Genomic DNA, 17,753 nt, shown 5'->3' on the forward strand with positions numbered 1-17,753 from the left:
AGTGACTAGTTTTTCTTTTCTTTTCTTTTTTTATCTCAAACCTATTGCGCTGCCCTTTCTGTAACAATATCTTTCAGCTCAGGCGCATGGGTTGGTCCGGGTTTTGTATTTGTTGTGCACATATTTCTGCATGCTGACTTTGATTACAGCAGGAACGGGAGGTGACCGAGCTGCCCGAGATCCTGCCACAGGTTATGCATAAAACATACCCTTCTAATAAGGCCATTATTTAAGGTAACAGCAACAATAAGCAAAGATTACTGTGTTTACTTACTCGATGTAATGACATTCGGCCAACAAAGCATTACAAACTAGAACTTGCAAATCAACCAGCATATACCTACCTTGCTACTTTCTATGTGTAATACAATATTACCCCTCATAAGATAATTACGCTGCTTTATTATCAATAACTCCAGCCAGACTTAAAAAAAAAGTACTTCACTATCCAAAAACTAGGTCAGCAAAGACACAGTTAAAAACACACACACAGTGTGTAAGCAAAGAGCATTTTTTTGCCCATGTGCAGGTTGTGTCTTGCCCCTCAGAGAAGTTGGAAGGTTGCATGTGGCTTAATGAATGCAGTTGTCTAACTCTAAACGATCATGCTTTGGCTAGCCCTCCATTGTGGCCCAAACAGTTCGCGTCACCTTGTATAATAGATAAAGGCTGGTATGCAGCCCCACTCATGTTCATTGTCACTTATCCCTGTGGAATGTAAATGTTGACACAGAAGTGCACCCCGTTGGTCAAAAGTTCAGGAACTGACCCAGTTGGTTAAGTAAAGCATCCCAACTTGGGGCTGCCTTTAAATGTGCAACCCGTAGAAACGCCCTGCTGTTCTTCTCATGAAACATTAGCACCGTTTCCCGTTAGACCAGGGATGGTAAAGTCATTGTGGGCCACATACAGCCCAGTTTGATCTTATATGGGCTTGACCAGTGAAACTACATGATAAATGTGTGAAATTTAAGACCGGTTATAATGCACAAACTCTGCTGTAAGGATCAAATATAATTTGCTTTTACTGTGGAATCTCAATAATAGGAACTTTCCTGGTATTTGTTTGCTTATCGCTTAGGTAATTATTTTGCTGTAGTATGCATGGTAGTGGGTGTGGACAGTCTTTAATAGATAGGAAAAGCTGTAAAACCTATGAAAACACAGTTAAGTTCAAAACATACGCGCTCCTTCACATTTCCAGTGGGCCAGATTTGAGTCTTTAGTGGGGCCGATTCTGGCCCCTGAGCTTTAAGTTTGCCTAATGTCTGCACTCCAGTTGAGATTCAGTTATAAACCCGTTGCAGTCAAAGCACGCTTTCATGACGCCACTTCTACAGCACAAACAAAAGAATACGGTGTTGTATGGCTCTAGATGTTTACTGGTAGCTTTGCCGTTGCTTTTTTAGCATGTCAATGTGAAGCAGCAGTTGGTCTTTAAATAAAATGGCCTTAAAATGTCCTGACCTCTAAAACCCTGAGGGTTTTACTGAGGTTCCTTTCTCAAAGTGAGAAGTAAAGTAAAGCTAACACTTGTGAGGCTTTTATCTGAGGTGTAACTATTATAGATGATGCTACTTTGGCAAAGTAAATGAGGATGGAACATAAATAAATTCGATTTTTTTCCTTGCTTTATTTTGTTGTTGTTGTATTTTATAGCATATAACCCCTTTGAAAACATGCTGAGGTAGATAATTAACTCCAGAGATCCATGAATCAACATATGGATATTATCAGTGCAAAGACTGATGCTGCTGAAATGAAACTGAGCAAAGTTACAGAGGTTTTCGTGAAGACGGCGCCAGGCGTTTTGCAGTGTGACACATTTTGGCACAGTGGCTACTATGTTGTGCTTTTTAGATTAAATGTAGGGTTGCTGATGTCACTCAACATGATACAAGTTGCCTGTTTTGATTGGCAAGAACCTTTCCAAGAAGACAAGTCCTTGATGTAGATGTTACAAAAACATAGTTATGTGTTTCCAGTGGAAAAGGTGTGACTGGTTGCACTGGTTTTTAATTTTTACATCAGTGGAAATGGGCCTTTTCCTCCTCTGAGCTCCACTGAACTGACTTTAAGGGTTGATCTGTTGGTGTGAATGCAAATTTCTTCAAGTTTTAAGTTGCTATATTCAGTGTTTCCTTATGTTTTTTTGTTTTGTTTTTTTTTGTATCTGCACACAGTGAACAATCGCTGTACTGATTGCCCGCACTTGAAACTGTCTTAGGTTACTCAGAAAGTGCATCTATCTGCATGATGATTCACGTTATTATCGGAGAGGTGACTCCCGTCTCTCGCTGTGACTCACTGACTGAATCTTTAGCTAAAAAAACTTTGTCCCATGTGAGACTGGCAGTGTAGCTGCCTCAGGCTCAAGAAGTAACACACAAGGAGCGATCATAAACGCAGACAGGTGTAATGTGTCTGCTTAACATAATGTTTACAGTCTAATGGGTTTCCTGTGCCCTTTTTAGAAACGGTGCATGTGTGAAAGTGATGCCAAGCTCAATGTGTCTCTGTGCTCTTGCACAAGCTTATTATTGATCAGCCTTAAAAGCAGTGAACTGGCCTCCCTCCGCCAGCCCTTCTTCTGTGTCTCGAGAAATTTTCTTTTCCTTGTTCTGGCACTTACTTGGAAGAAATGCAGCTCTAACCGTGATTTATGTAGTTTTGCTGTTGTATCATCTGCCACAATTAAATGTTCAACCTCTTGACCCTCGTGTACTAAGAGTGGCTGTTATTTAGGCATTTAGCAACACGATTGCATACGGCCATGTAAGGATATCATGATGAAACTCTGGGGTTGCGACGTTATTGCCATGGTGTTGTGTAATGTTCATGTAGGGATGCTAAATAGTTTTCTCTTTTTTTTTCTCTTTTCATGTCTTCACTTGTTCTCCTAATTCCTTTGCGCAGTTGGATTTTTCTTTTCAAGGCTTATAACAGTGGCAGTTTACTTTTAAGCCATGTGGAGTCTTTGCTGCACACAATTATAAGTGTGAGGTAAAGGATCAGTCTGCATTTTTATTTATTTATTTATTTATTTTTGTTAGCTGACAGGAAAATTGCGATTCGCTTTCTTTTGCAAACTGTGCCCAAATACTTCCTCCTTCCAAAAAAAAAAACCTGATTACACTTTCTTAATGTGAACATTAACGAAATTAGTTTTTTCCACCCGTAGACCTCCATGTATCCTCACTCAACCCTCTGCCCAGAAGTATTTGGGATGTGCTTGTGGGAATGGTTATCTGTAATAGATTAAGAATAATGTCTTCAATTCACACGTCATAAAGGCTCGCGCGTTGATCTGCGCGTTGAAAGATTCGTCGGTGTGTTGCCGTACGGTCGGGGTGACGGTGTGTCGAAATGATCACAAAGCTTGCGTGCTTCGTCGCTGAGCTCCCTCCATTATTAAAACGGCCCCGTCTAGTCGCATTTTGTTTCCCGAAACATCCAATCACAGCTCACCCCCACCCTGAACCAATTTACCCCTCCTGCCACCTCTCGTACTCATAAATAGGCCATTATGCCGGCCAGCCTCTTGGATTAGGCACTTTGCTGCAAGAGTTGCCCAACATACAATATCCTCTATTGTATACTTGGTGACAGATCCAGTTTCCTAGGTAGTAGTTCATATTGCTTGTCTATAATTGTGCCTCTAGGTTATTGTTTGTTTTTTTAAATTTTTAAACTCTATGATCACTTATCTGTAAGTTAACCATTGCTGGTGATTTTTCACCGTTATGAAATAGTTTTTCAGTGAACTTTGTGTCATAAAACCTGAGACTAAAGACAGCAAACAGAAACCCTAATGAGGCTGAGCTGTGTATCAACTTTTGATATATACAAAAATATACGTATAAGTCTAGGAATGTGGGATAGGTTGATAACCAGTTATACAAGCATATCTCATTAGTCTGTGTCGTTTGTAGGAGTCGTGTATCTGGACGTTATCTGTGTGTTTGTTAAGGTTTTATGTGGATTTGTTGGTTTACTCAGAGTTTAGCGGTTGGTCACATGATTAGGGACTGTGTTACTGATTGCTAATATTAGGCAACCATTGACGTGGAGGGAAGTTGAATTATTTAATAACTCTGTGATCCCTGTGATAAAATTTCACCAATAAGTTGGTTTATTAAGCATAAACATGGCTTGTTTTGCACATCCTCTTTCTTCTGTTTAGCATCTTTCTTTCCTTTTGCCTGTGTCTCCTGCTTCTACACAGCGCTGGTACTACAATGAGTAATACCTTGAGGTTATGCTTTAACTTTAGTTGATGAGGTTCACTGACTTGTTTAAAATAAAAAAAGACTGAGAGTGAAAGCGCTGGTATTCAAAGCCACAGGACTCGTTTTGAGATAAACGGTAATTTCACTTTGAGGAACGCAGAAATGTGTGTGAGACACAAAGTCAGCGGTCAACACGGTAAAATGTTAACAATGAGGAAAATCTCAAATTTGTCCTAATGTTGTGTGCTTTGTGATGATAATTTGAGCTGTGTGTATTGGCTGTAGATGCCAACTGTTGAGAAGTGTATGCTCAACTAGAAGAAGGAAATGGGTGATTGCATGTGTGTTTTGCGACATTATTGTGCCTGTTTACATAACGATGACGAGGGAAATGCGAGTTAATAATTGCCACTACTAAGTGGACGTTCGTCTTTGAAGAAATCTGTATTACTGCCTCAGTGATGGGTAGTCTGGAGGTAAATAAACATAAACATAGCATTCTTGTAAATTTGTTTGAAGTGGATAAATCTTTTATTTTTATCAGTCTTTTTGAATAAAAATGCTCAGAATTTTTTCTTGTGACTTTGACGTTCACCTGACCGTTCAATCCAGTATGGAGAGACGTACTCTCATTAATAACAGTGGCATGGTTGTTGGCCAAGCCACTCAGGTCTTACTGATAAAGCTATTGCTTTGTTTAAGGTAAACAGGAAGTAGGCTTTTTTTTTTTTTTTTTTAGACCAAGTAAACATTAGGTGTTGTGTCAGCCGGTATTGGTGTTTTGTAAGTTTTACGGTGTTTCGCTATAACTAATATAGACCTGCAGCTGTCAGTTAGCCAGTGATCAGAAAACGCTGTTTGCCCACCCGCAGCGTTTTTCCTCTCCATAGGCCGGAGACTGTAAACACTAAGGTGTTGGGTCTCCATCTACGACCTTGTTTAAGATAAGACTTCTCAAAGCATTTTGAGCTGTTATGATCCTGGGGAGAAGTTTCTCTTCCAGGGCAGCAGGATTAGATTTCACATGTATGTAAATAATATCCTTAGCTTAACTGTGTCAAGAATGAGGTCAGAATTGTGATAACAAACTTCCTGTGCATTTGGATCTGTGCCATTTCTAACTGCAGATTTTAGCTTTTATCAGTATATACCTCTACTGCTTTGATACTTTCATTCTGTTTCCTAAATCTGTTCACGTAACTCTCCATGACAGGAAACAATTGTTAGGATTATTCCCTTTGGTTAATTTTCAGGAAAAAGAAAATTGAAAAGTTCCTTGTTTTAGGAACTCAAAAAAGTGGAAATTAGACCTTGGAATGGAGGATCACTCTGACCACGGCCGGTTGGAGGACTTGTTCCACTTCTCTAAACTACAGAGCAGAACAACAACTGCAGTCCAGCTGATTTCACTGCCCTGCTTTTTATTTGTCGCAAATTAAATATTTCCAGAGAAGAAACTCTAAACTCTAACACGTGCTATAACACAGTATGTGCACAGTAGCTGTTGCACAGTGACTGAATGAAGCTAAAGACTCGACACAGCCTCCGGTCTCCTCTGCAGCGGCCCGGTCTAGTGACATCATACGAGCTGATGGAGAGCCTGCCGCTAACACTGGAGTAAAACCATAGATCACTTTGGGCAGAAAGGCTGCAGCGGTATATTGTATGGTCAGCAGTGCTAATGGGCATAAAGATGCAGTGGGTTCATCAGAGGGTCCACAGCTTAATGGAGCATAATGGACAACACTTGGTATAAAACAGCTTTATGTTGTCAGCCATTTTTAACGTTCCCATCTGAGGTCCTCAGATCATAAGTTCACTTATCAGGAATGATGGCGATTGCCGATTGACAGTTGTATTGGAAAGAACAGCCTCAGAGGAGACCCAGTTACATGCATCTGTTAAGCACTGGGTTATATAATTAGTAGGCATCATTTATACATTAACACTGGAGAGTTTGACCTGGGTTTGTCTGAAGCTTTGTAACAGAAGGTTTACTTAAAGTCAACTCATGTTTCACTTTTTCTGTTGAGGACTGAGCTGCTTTCTGCATCGAACATCTTTTTGCACATGACCGTGATGTGCATAATCTAGTCTAATGAGACAGTTTGTATTTTTTTGTTGTGCTTGCTGTTCTGGTTGCACTGTGAAACTGAGTATTTCCCTTTCTGTATTTCTTCAGTGTGTTGAGTCCTGAATTGTAAAAGTTTGAGCTTTGCGTGTCTAAAAAGACTTTCCTTTAGTTAAAGGGTCACGTGTTAAAAATGTTTATTGCCTGGTGTTCAGGGCAATAAACATTCTGTTTGTTGCCCTGAACACTTTGCAGAGGCAAAGCAATTGAAAACAACCGAAAAGAAAAAAGCTTGGCTTGTCCAAAGTGAGGATAATCCAAGTAAGCATTTCTGGCAAGTAACATAAGGTCAAAAGCTATGGACGGAATGCCATTGAGAAGCAGGAAGTGTGACTTAGGTGTTGCCTCCTTCCTTTTTGCCCAAAGTTGACAAAAAGAGACATCTCCTCTTAATTTCAGAGGAAAGGAGCATTACAAGTCAGGGCGGCTGAGTAAAGAGTTTGGATCAGCAGGGGATTGTTCTCCTTCAGAGAGCGAGCCGTGCCTCCTTCTTGGCCTGAGTCGAGGAGGATATGCTCCAACCTGTAAAAGGAATTGAGCTCAGAGAGGAGGACAGAGGTGAGATGGTTCCAAATATGGGCATTAAAAGTGTGCCAGTCCTGTCCCCCACAGCGCACACAAACGCACCACACGTGCAGGCCGCGCCACCTCTGAATCAGCGGGGATTCGTATCCACTCTTGACGTCATTGGACAACAAAGTGAACGTTTTTGGCCAAAGAAGTTTTTCCACAGCGCCCGAGAGTGGATGCTCAGCAAAAGATGAGTCAGCAGGCAAAGAATGCTCAGGCGTTTGACTCCATTCAGACGAAGAATAGTTTAAGAATAGTTTGATTCTAGATGTTTCTGTGTTGCTGATTCATGGAGGCGGAAAGCAGTAGCCTGCAGCATGTATGTGTGTCTGTCTGTACCTTCAGCAGCATGCTAGGACTTGTGTGTGAAGAACCAGACGTAAAAGGGTAAAAAAACAGTGAAGCAAGAAGAGCAGTAGATTGCTTTAATTGTTCCCTATAAACGCATTATCATAAACAAATGGGAAAATGAGTCTTTTAATCGTTTTAAAGGAGACTGATGGTAATAGCAGGACTTCGAAATGTAGCCGATTCCTTCCTTTAAAAGCGTAGTGCTATATTAAGTTTGTTCTGCTTTACTCTGCGTTTTTACAAACATGTCAAATAATCGTTGTTCATCCCCCAAAATTCCTTCCTGTGTCTTACAAACGCAAAGATCATCACTCTAATCCTCAGAAATGGCCTCTCGTTTTCGTTTGTGTTCCTCGTCCACCCGATAAGCTGAAGAAGCCACACCGGAGGGAAGTACTCGGACTGTGAACATCGAGCTACATATTAACATTTATGGCGCAGCTGTGTCTATCTCACGGCAGAAATTGGACTCTGCAGTTTGAAAGCTTATCTTGTAGGTTTGGGAGAGTCCCTAAGCACTTCTCACAGGATGTATCACATTAACTCAGAGGTTTGCTTCAGAGTCATGTGCGTCCAGCTGAACGTCGCTGGCAGCCGTATATATGGGCCACGAGTGACGTGAGGTCAGTGTACGCTCAAATGGATAAGGCTGAGCATCAATGGGCTTTTGTGTGGGCTCGCAGTGTCCGAGTTGGCATCGGGGGTCAAGTCGTTGTGTGTAAGCCAAAAGCTCAGACTTCAGATTGCTTGAAAGTGTTTTTGTGTGTGTGTGTCTTCTAGTGCTTCCTCAATATATGATAACGCAAGCAAATGTCCTTAATTTGGACATCTCAGGCACATCTGTACAGGCTTACATTTTGTTTGCAAGATGTGGCCAATCAGAAGTAAGCTGGCTCAAAACACAAGAGAATCATGCAAAGTTAGTCTAGAGTCCAAAACAAGAGGAAGTTAATATGAGAGTAATAGTCTTTTTAAATCCCAGTTTTAGTAAAACTGGACTGTTTGTAATTGAGTGACTTTAAAGAAACGATACAAGTTGCCCAGTTTCAGAATCTTTGATGCAGAAGGAGCATTCACGTGCCGGCACATGATGGGTTTCCCCACGGTGCTCCTTCACCATTAACAGTTCCTCTTCTCACTTCTGTCTGCAGCTGTGTGCCCATCTGGGCCATGACTTTCCCACCGTTGCCCTTTGTAAAGCATTCAGGTGCTCTGGTGTGAAAGTGAAACTTTCACTCTTCATTTAGTGTGTGTGTATAAGTATGTGTGTGTGTATGTATGTATGTATATGTGTGTGTGTGTATATATATATATATATATATATATATATATATATATATATATATATATATATATATATATATATATATACACACTATTTATTAGGGGTGCAACGATATTTGTATCGATATTGAACCGTTCGATACAGTGCTTTCGGTTCGGTACGCATATGTATCGAACAATACAATTTTTTTCAAATTTTTTTTTTTTTTTTTTTTTTTTTTGTGTCCCGTTTGGATCTATAGCCATCAGAATTGTTGTCTTGAGGCCAAGATAGATGCCAAGAGGATTTATTTTAAGTGGATCATCATATTGGTCCATTTGATTGACCTTTATTATAATTATGAATTTATTTTATTTTCAGTTGCAAACGGGACAGACATGACTGTGGGATAGGACAGGGGGAAAGAATGAAAGAAAGAGGGGGAGAGAAAGAAAGAACCAAAGGGGAGAAAAAAAAAAGAACAATACAAAATTTGTAATTTATTTTATCAACTTTCCTTCTGACGATGCTGTCTGTGTTGAGCGCTCAGTGAATCTGCATTTGACTACTCCGCCTAGGCTGCAGCCTAGGTGGAGTAGTCCAACTACTCCACCTTGACTACTCCGCCTAGGCTGCAGCCTAGGTGGAGTAGTCGAACGCAGATTCACTGAGCGCTCAACACAGACAGCATCGTCAGAAGGAAGAGCGCAGGGCAAGCTAGCGAGACAGAAGTTAAGCTCTCCTTACAACATGGACCTCCCCCACCCTCATTCAGATCTGGCGTTTGGAATTATTTTGGTTTTCATGTGACGTATGACCCTGAAGGTAAGCGAGTCATGGACTAAAGTAAAACAGTATGTTGGATGTGCCATGCAATGCTCAATTACATGGGTGGGAGCTAGTGTGTTAGCGCAGTTAGCTCGTTAACGTGTTGGCCGTCTAGCCCCTCTGTATAGGGTAGCTCGTTAACGGAGATTTGCCGTGTTGTGGCGTTAAGGTTATTTCAACGAGATTAACCTGAAAGCACTAGTGGGAACACAACGAATATGACTGCACATTTACACCGACATCATCCTAGTGCAAAGACAAAAACAACAAGCATGCATGCTACAAACTTTAGCCGAGTCATTTAGACAGCTGTTAGCACAGGATTCTCCTTATGGAGACCTGATATGTTTAATATGCTGCTGAGAATATAGCCCAGAAGAAGCGGATAGTCCCGGGGCTATCTCTGCCCTGCCTGTCGGGCTATTGTAGGAAGGAAAAATATATGTCAATGCTTTTGCATTCTTTCAGAAATGTAGCTGGGTAATTATGTCATTGGGTGAGCCACTGTCAATATGTGACATATTGAAATCGTGTTTGAATTTGCGCTTGTTTTTTTGCTTTCACTTTGCAATCGCGCGAACTGTGTATAGAGAGCGACAGCACTGATCTGTGAGTGATGATAATTTGTGCACCAATTCCTCTGACATCGTCTTATTAATTGTTAGCTTACTATGCAAACATGACAAGTGAAATCTCCCGCAGCTTAAACATGTGAGAGGTTGATCGCGCAGAGAATCGCTGAGCTTATGTGAGTGCGGCAGGATATATATTTCACTACGATGACCTGGATGACTGAGAACCTTCACAGACACATATATATTTTAGTTCTGCTGAGCCAAATAAGACAGGTCAGGGTGAAGAAGTGACAGCCAAAGAAAAGCTTACCACAAAACGGAGAAGTTATGACAAATCAGACTATAAGGCAAAAAGAAAGTGCAGCTTTATGGTTTCATGGACAAAAGAATTTCTGTGGCTGCAATATGACGAGCTAAAAAACAACACGCACAAGGGTTAGGGTTAAATTTAAAAACTGTACTTTTGTGTTAAAATATATATTTATAATTTTAATAAATGACAAATTAAAAAGGCATGAACATTTTTTTTTGTATCGAAAAAATATCGAACCGTGACACCAAAGTATCACGGTTCGGTTCGGTTCGATACTTTGGTGTCACGGTTCGATATTTTTTCGATACAAAAAAAAATGTTCATGCCTTTTTAATTTGTCATTTATTAAAATTATAAATATATATTTTAACACAAAAGTACAGTTTTTAAATTTAACCCTAACCCTTGTGCGTGTTTTTTATTTTGACAGCGAATGCGCACCTGCGGACCACTTATGTGCAGCCCTGGTTATTTAGCTCGTCATATTGCAGCCACAGAAATTCTTTTGTCCATGAAACCATAAAGCTGCACTTTCTTTTTGCCTTATAGTCTGATTTGTCATAACTTCTCCGTTTTGTGGTAAGCTTTTCTTTGGCTGTCACTTCTTCACCCTGACCTGTCTTATTTGGCTCAGCAGAACTGAAATGCTTTTACACGCACTCACATAAGCTCAGCGATTCTCTGCACGATCAACCTCTCACATGTTTAAGCTTGCTGCGGGAGATTTCACTTGTCATGTTTGCATAGTAAGCTAACGATTGATAAGACGATGTCAGAGGAATTGGTGCACAAATTATCATCACTGACAGATCAGTGCTGTCGCTCTCTATACACAGTTCGCGCAATTGCAAAGTGAAAGCAAAAAGCAAGCGCAAATTCAAACGCGATTTCAATATGTCACATATTGACAGTGGCTCACCCATGCCAATGACATAATTACCCAGCTACATTTCTGAAAGAATGCAAAAGCATTGACATATATTTTTCCTTCCTACAATAGCCTGACGGGCAGGGAAGAGATAGATTTTGGTAGCCCAACTGGAAAAATCTCTAGCCCCAGGACGTCGGGCTAGCGATATTGCAAGCCCTGTATCTGATTGAGGAATCACTCATCTTTGGAAAAGAGAGTTTATTACAGAGAAATGTCTCTTTCCAAAATAAAAGCTATACTATCCGCTTCTTCTGGGGTATATTCTCAGCAGCATATTAAATGACATGTAGCATGCATGCTTGTCGTTTTTGTCTGCTTCCACTTGTCTTTGCACTAGGATGATGTTGGCGTAAATGTGCAGTCATATTCGTTGTGTTCCCACTAGTGCTTTCAGGTTAATCTCGTTGAAATGACCTTAACGCCACAACACGGCAAATCTCCGTTAACGCGCTACCCCTGATCGCCCCGTGCATGGGGCTAGACGGCCAACACGTTAACGAGCTAACTGCGCTAACACACTAGTTCCCACCCATGTAATTAAGCATTGCATGGCACATCCAACATACTGTTTTACTTTAGTCCATGACGCGCTCACCTTCAGGGTCATACGTCACATCTGAATGAGGGTGGGGGAGGTTCAATTTGCCATGTTGCAAGGAGAGCTTAACTTCTGTCTCGCTAGCTTGCCCTGCGCTCTTCCTTCTGATGCTGTCTGTGTTAAGCGCTCAGTGGATCTGCGCTCGACAGTGCAGCCTAGCGGAGTAGTCGTACGCAGATTCACTGAGCGCTCAACACAAACAGCATCGTCAGAAGGAAAGTTGATAAAATAAATTACAAATTTTGTATTGTTCGATACATATGCGTACCGAACCGAAAGCACTGTATCGAGTAATATATATATAGATATAGATATATAGATATATAGATATAGATAGATATAGATAGATAGATATATATAGAGATATAGATATATATAGAGATATAGATAGATATAGAGATATAGATAGATATAGATAGATATAGAGATATAGATAGATATAGAGAGATAGAGATATATAGAGAGATAGATAGATAGATAGATATAGAGATATATAGATATAGATATAGAGATATATAGATATAGATATAGAGATATAGATATATAGATATAGAGATATAGATATAGAGATATAGATATAGATATAGATATAGATATATATAGATAGAGATAGATATATATAGATAGATATAGAGATATAGAGATAGATATAGAGATATAGAGATATATCTCTATATAGATATCTATATACATAGATATCTATATAGATATCTCTCTATTATAGATATCTATATAGAGAGATATCTAGATAGATATCTATATAGAGAGATATCTAGATAGATATCTATATAGAGAGATATCTAGATAGATATCTATATAGAGAGATATCTAGATAGATATCTATATAGAGAGATATCTAGATAGATATCTATATCTCACCACATTCTAATCATCTAATGAGATTTGCTGGCTGTAAGTGGTGCTCTTCTGTTGCAAGCATTTAAATAGCTGCTTGCTTTTACAATATCATTTGTGAAACGCATTTTGTGTTCTTCTCAAAAAGGCCACAAGGGAGAAGGAGGAAGTGGGTTGGTTAAATGCAGACTTTATTTAGTGACTTATTGTCATTCTCTGTCTGGTTTCAATGTGACGTTTTATAGTGGGCAAAAAATAAAAAAAGAAGTGATGATTCACAGTTTACTCATCTAAGGTACAGCAAAGCCACCTAAGGGTTACTAATTTGTATGCGACACCTGTTTCTCATATATATTTTTGTGTGTGGGTTGTGTGTGTGAATCACCTCCCCAAAGCTGTACAAAAAACGGTTTAAAAAATGCAGCACAAAGTTTGAATGAAAATTGTTGGTTCATATCTGGTCAAGTGTTCCGTGAGATGCGATCTTGTCTTGTTTGCAGTCTGTACGCCACGGAGAAAGGCATTTATTCCTGAAGGCAAGAATAACTCAAAGATGAACATCATTAAAAAGAGATTGTTGGCTGTAGTTGTTTGGGGAGGGAAATGAGCTTTTCATATTGTGGAATTATGAACTCCTGGAGGAGATGCCTGATGAATTAGAAGGGATGGATGCAGAGACAGAAATGTGGTTCCCTACTTAGTGTCTAGACAAGACTATTTAATATATCCCCAAATCATGTACATATATAGCAAGAGATATTTCTGCAAGGATACCACCAAGTGGCATTAGCAGGCATATTTTATACCTACTGAAACAGTTGAAGGAATGACTGAGGAGCATGGTAGGAGGGTCAGGTAAAGAGGAGGAGAAGGAGGGAAGAGAAGGAGCTACTGGGCCTGACTGTACTTGTCGTTCGGAGAAAAGCTCTGAGAGCATAGCCTTATACAGATATTTCCAAGACGGCGTGTGCCCCAGCCGTGCACTGTGATTTCCTGTTAACCCCTAACTCACCAAGAAGGCCAAACCACAGAGGGGATGAGGCACTCACTCTGGCTCCAACGAGAAGCGATGACGGACTCAGCCGTGTTGCAATAAATGAGCAATTTGCATATCAGTCAGGTGATCACTTCCTGTGGTGAAGTCCATTCTTGCATTGAGGCTGTTGGCTTAAATCCTTCCCAGAGCAGCAGTCGGTGACCTATTTGTGCTTAAGAGAAAACCTCTTAAATCATCTGTACTTGGTTAGTTTGCCTACATTCAGCTTCACTAGATTGGTGGTCTTTGTTCAAGGAAGGACAGGAATAGGTTGTTTATGACCACGCCTGTTGTGGTTTTATTCTAGCACTAAAAAGCAGTCCGATCAGACCCAGCTGCGAGCCCTCTGCACTGCAGCCTGTTATACCCAGCGGGCGGGTCAGCACAGGTGGATGTGTTGGCAGCTTGACAGGTGGGGAGGGTGTGTGAAAGTCTGTCTTTATGCGCGTGTCTGCCACACATGCTTTTAGTCTCAGTGTCCGTAGTTCTATCAATAATGCAGCTGCTCACTCTCAGTCTCACTCTTGAGCCCTTGCTTTCTCTGCCATTAAATATGCATCAATTTCCCAGTCCTAAGTCTCTGTCCCCTCCCAGTTCCCATAAACTGCCCTGCAATCCCAACAGCATGCTCATTGCTGATGAGTTGACTTAGTAAAACTAAAATGTTTGTAAAATCCATTCTTTGTCAGCTGTTATTAAAATGTTATTTCTGTTATTAATTTGAGCTTTAAGCTTAAATTAAAACATGATACTGACGAGCTCAGAGTGATTGTCAGAGGTTTGCCAGCGTGTTGCCATCAGTCTGAATGAGGGGACTCGACTCCACTTGGCTCCCAGCGGTCAGCCAAGTGGCTGCCAACTTACTCCTATACAACAGGAAGGCTGCTGAGGACAAAAGTAATAATTAAATGGGAATTTGTCTATACTGACACCAACAGATGTCACTGTATTTGAATTACTGTGCAAAGGTTTGGGGCAATACTTCCAAATGTTCACTTTAAAGTGCCATAACGATAATCCACAATACTGAAATCCACTGTTCCTGAAGTCACAACTATTAAAACTCACTGATGTTCTTTGTCATGCTGCACAAATTACGTATAAAGCAATAAGCGGCCTGCTTCCTGACAATACACTACATTTCTTTTTTTTCTTTTTTTTTAAGAGATGGAGGATCCGGTTAAGCGGGGAATTCGATTTAAAACATCTGTGTTTGTGCAATGTTAAAAAGTTTTTGCATGTCTGTATGTGGAGTGACGTTGTGGAACAGATTGCTGAAGTTCATTACTCACTGTCCCAGCACAACTCGGGTTTAAAATGTAGAACAAAATGATGGTTTTTGCAGGGTAGAAGGAGGAGGAAGGACTTTGATTGGGTGCTCTTGTCCGCTATCCACTCTTCACACACTGTGTGTGTATAGCTATATGTGTATGCATGTGTATGTAAACATATTATTTAAAAAAAAAAAGTATCTCTTGGTGTGTTACTCGTGTTACCAAACTAAATATATGTAGACAATTATAAGGAAGGATTTATGAAGGGATAAGGCAGAAATGGGAAGTAAAAGTGATGATGAAAAGTAGTTACTAAATAATGGAGTATTTTTTTGTTTTGTTCTTTTTCTCTTTTGAGTTGTACTATCATGTTCAAAATAATTCCCAGTGATTCCCATCCCCAGGCACTTCATGACCTATCTATGCCCCTCTAATGCACATGCTTGTTACTTAATGACTGATGTACATGCAGATATGATAGAACTGCATCTTTAGTCTCTGAAACACAAGACACTGCAAAAATGTCTTTTTAGAACTTTTAACCTGTTTGAAAATATCTGTTAGTTGTTAACTGATGTTTGCAAACCTTAGAGGAAGAAAAATATGCACAGTTGCAGTGACTGACTTGAACCCAGTATTTTAAGAAGGGGTTTCTGTTGTTATTTTTTTTTTCCCCAGACAGATAACACCCACACAAATGTCTACAGGACTACAGGTAGCACAGACAACAAAAAGTCACTCTGGAAAGAGTGAGCCAACATTTAATATCAGCGCAGTTATTGTAAGACATGTGCCAAATAACACAATAACAGGAAGGCATTTTGAAGTTTGACAGCAAACCTGAAGCTGCGTGGCTGTCGTGAAGTCACTTACACACACGCATGTTTAATTTACACACTGTTTGCACCAGACATCCTCCTGTTTCGGGATATTTGCAGGCCTAAAAATTCAAGTTGTTCCTGGTTGGAGTCCACAATCCCAGACACTTAATCACTCATGAAATCCTAATGCTTGGCTCCTTACTATCCTTGTTTGTTTTTTTGTTTTGTTTTTGCTGTTCTTTAGTAAATATGGACTGAATTTTTATGAAGTTGCATAACGTATAATATATAATTAGGTATATAATATATATGGCCTTGTTTTGTTTTGTTTTTTTTCTTCTTCTTCCGAGTGTGCATGCATGCATCCATTGTTCAGGCTGGATGAGTCCTTATTAGGCATTGCTGGCAACAGGAAGTGGGCTGGGCTTTGGTGCTGTGTCACAGGAAGTAGCAGATTGTATCACGGGCGGGACAGATGGAGGGAGAGGTGGAAGAGATGGATTAGGGGACTATAGGGAGACCATGCAGGGAAAATAAGGAGAGGAGGGGGAGGGATCGTAAAACCTTTGTTGTTCTGCATCTGCACAACTCCTCTACTCACCATTTATCGACACTTTGGTTTCTTCTGTTTTGCTGTGCTTTAAGCTGAGACACGCATGCACATTAACATGCATATATTAAGATTTACAGTTAAATGAATGAATACAGACTTTACAGTGTTTAGTGGTATTTATTTAAATGTTACGCCATTACTCTGGTCCAATGTTATCAGCATACACAAGGAAAAAGCAAATATGTGTGTAGAGAAGGAATATTTGTTTATTCTAAGATCTCTGTTTTAAACACGTCTGCCCTACCCGAGATACCTGAGTAAACATGGTTTTGTTTTTTTGTTTGTCTGTCTGCATAAACCTATTAATACCACTGATGTCAGCGCACATGTGGCTGTTTTCTTCTAAAGTGTGATGAGGTGGAGGCTGATGGAAAGCAGGTGGAAGATTCCAGTGACTCGTCTGTTTGGCAGAGCACGGCACAACTTCCCGTCTTTGTCGGCTTCCATTGTTGCGTTTTGTTTGGGATCAAACTAATCTGTTTATCCAAGCAGTTATCAACACCATACTGCATTTTTAGGTTTTTTGTTTTGTTTTTTCTTCCCACGTGTAGGCTACTGATTTCTTTATTTCGCTTTGAAGACGTTAGACTTTGTGGATATCATTAATGTGGAATATTCTCCGGGTTTTTCTTCTGACATTGGCGGCTTTTTCACTCATTTTCAGTTCATTCCTTGTTCTTATTTTTGTTCTTTGTTCAGTCGCTTAAGACTGATCTATGAATCATTTCAGCATAGAAACACCACACTCAAAACATGAACCAGTTTTGTGTCTACAGATAACCGAGAACAAAGAACCAGTTGTAAAATATATCTTTAGGCTCTTTGTTGCTAGCATCCTGTTGCGAAAACACATAATGTGTTTATAATTCTTTAGTTTAATGTTTGAAATAAATGCCACAATAACACAAAATAGTAATTTTGCTCCAGAAAGGCCCAAAGAGTTATTCACTAAAACGTTGCTCAGCATAGTGTGCAGTATGTCATTAAAGAAATCAGAGGAAACTGAACAGGTGGAAGAAAAGGTTTTTGAAGGCTTGCCACTTCTATCTAATCAGTATCTGAAAGTCAGGTCCTTTAAGAAATAGTAGGAAATCTAGCCTTCAGTTGATTTTTAAAGAATCAACTAAAGAAGAAAAACGGGGAGGAATGGGTGGGGTATACCAAATGACCCAAAAAGTTCAAATTGCTATAGGTAGGTATGGAGGTCACGAGAGAGGTGCTAGAGCAGGGGTGGCCAACTCCAGGCCTCGAGGGCCAGTGTCCTGCAGGTTTTAGACATCACCCTGGGTCAATACACCTGAATCAAATGATTAGTTCATTACCAGGCTTCTGGAGAACTTCAAGACATGTTGAGGAGGTAATTT

At 40.1% G+C, this 17,753-nt stretch overlaps 1 protein-coding gene across 3 annotated transcripts in view; it reads left to right on the forward strand.

Moving 5' to 3' along the window:
- vaspb (vasodilator stimulated phosphoprotein b) overlaps positions 1-17,753 on the forward strand; it is a 34,963-nt gene that overhangs the window by 1,491 nt on the left and 15,719 nt on the right. The gene's annotated exons all lie outside the window — the stretch shown is intronic.

Source organism: Astatotilapia calliptera, chromosome 14 (assembly GCF_900246225.1).
Source record: "Astatotilapia calliptera chromosome 14, fAstCal1.2, whole genome shotgun sequence".
Lineage (NCBI taxonomy): Eukaryota > Metazoa > Chordata > Actinopteri > Cichliformes > Cichlidae > Astatotilapia > Astatotilapia calliptera.